Raw genomic sequence first — 1894 nt, 5'->3', positions numbered from 1 at the left:
GTAGAAATAAATCTCTGCATTTAGATCGCTGGATGGAAAAGGGCATTTGGTCAATTTGGTCATTAAGACAGAAAAAAGAAAGAAAATAACAAACGCTCAGTTCAGGGGTTTTATAAAGAAAGTGAGTCAGGACGATTGTTTAACTGAACGATTGTTGATCTCTAATTGAAAAAACACTTTGATATTAAAATGGAAACGTTTTCTATTTTTGAATATATATATATATTTATTCTTTTTTTAATTAAAAAGTCAATGTACAACACGGTTGCATATACATTTTATTTTATTTTAGGGTTAAATTCTGTTTAAAGTAACAGATTATAATTAAAAATGTCTCTGGACCTTTACTGGTTGATTATTTACTTTATTTGGACCCCGCTGATTAATAATTAAACTACATCCATAATGAAATCTGCAGCGATGCTGCAAAATGTGAGAAAATTCCAGTGCATGAACCTTTAAAAGGCTATAATAAAAAAAAAAGAAAACATTTCTGCTTCTCCATTACAAGTCAAAAATAAAGCTCCCTCTAGTGGTGAAACCCATAGAAATACAGGTCAGACTGGTTTTTCATCTCTTCTGAACTTTCAAGTTGAGGTTTCTTTTAAAATTCCCATAGACTCTACGACTGATAAGGGCACACAGCAACGTGCTCTTCTGGAGGGATTTTCTACACTATTCTAGATCTTCAGTTATATTGGAAGTTCAAAAGGTGAGAAATAATGGCTGAAAAATCTTCTATCTGTCTATATTTTTAATCATTCTTTAGAGCTTTTATTTTTTCTGATCATTGAAGGCATTGATTTAACCTGTGCTGAAAAACATCCCTATGAAAAGTTTATAATTCTCTAATAATTTATTTGTTTTACTGTTGATTATTTATGCTTTCATAGTTACAAAACCGAAGCAGTTTTTTATTAGTTATATATTAACTATTTATGAGTCACTAGAGAAAAATGCAGGAAGTGTCAAACCAGGAAAGGAGCAGACCGGTTTGAGTTTATTTTAAGCAACGCAATCTCCTCTTCACTGTTGAATAATAGTTTGGGTAAATAATCTCGTTGAGGTTGTACTGCTGACCTCTGATTCCCAGCTAGAAGTTCTGAACACCGACTCTCCAGAGCGGCTGTCTCTGTGAAACCTCTGCTATGGAGCAGCCAGGGCCAACAGGGCAACCTGAGGCCCAGGCCAAACCTCAGAGGTAAGATATTCCTTTCTAACTGTCAACAGTAGATATTTTTCACATCACAGCTCAGGACCCACTTTATTTAGCCAGCATTATTTCATATCCTCAGCTCTGCGTCCTCTGACCAGGTGTCTGTCAGAAGTCTTCGACTTTTATTTGAACGTCCTGCTGATGGAAGGTGATTTCTTTCTATGTTTCTATGTTTTACATTCCTAAAGATATGCAGGGTGGTTTTTCTATTTATTAGGGTTGCCAACTGTCCCTTGAAAAACTGAATCGTTCTGTATTTAGAAATAGAAGTACCTGTCCCGTATTTAGTAGAGAAGGAACGCACTTTATCCCATCTTATCAGCAGTCGAGTTGTAAAAATAAAAATGAGGGGGATTTTTTTTTGGAAGCATACATAGCCTAATTAATGTATTCTATTGACCTAAAGCAACATGCACAGTCTGGCGCTAATTCAAATCATGTTATCTGAAGTTGCTTTACAGACAATTCTATGGATGTGGTGTTTTATATATATATATATGGATTTTTCTGTTCTGACGCAGTGAAACTGAACTTGTTCAGATCATATTGCACATCACTGTATACGGCACATTTGTGGTGCAACTTTAAAATAGCCAGTCTGCATAAGTTGAAGGTGGCTTATAATGATGCACTAAGACTTTTGTTAAATAAGCCCAGATGGACCAGTGCCAGTGAATT

The 1894-nt window shown here is 35.1% G+C and overlaps 1 long non-coding RNA gene across 1 annotated transcript; it reads left to right on the top strand.

The window, feature by feature from the left end:
• Window positions 1-626: 626 nt before the first annotated feature.
• On the top strand, window positions 627-1365 carry LOC107089605. Its single transcript, XR_001481446.1, has 3 exons — window positions 627-712; window positions 1124-1201; window positions 1296-1365. It is a non-coding gene; the product is annotated as an uncharacterized LOC107089605 (long non-coding RNA).
• The last annotated feature ends 529 nt before the right edge of the window (window positions 1366-1894 follow it).

The sequence above is a fragment of the Cyprinodon variegatus genome, unplaced genomic scaffold (genome assembly GCF_000732505.1).
Source record: "Cyprinodon variegatus isolate N-32 unplaced genomic scaffold, C_variegatus-1.0 Scaffold257, whole genome shotgun sequence".
Lineage (NCBI taxonomy): Eukaryota > Metazoa > Chordata > Actinopteri > Cyprinodontiformes > Cyprinodontidae > Cyprinodon > Cyprinodon variegatus.
Note: the sequence above shows the minus strand (reverse complement) of the source record. Positions and strands in the feature narration are given on the sequence as shown.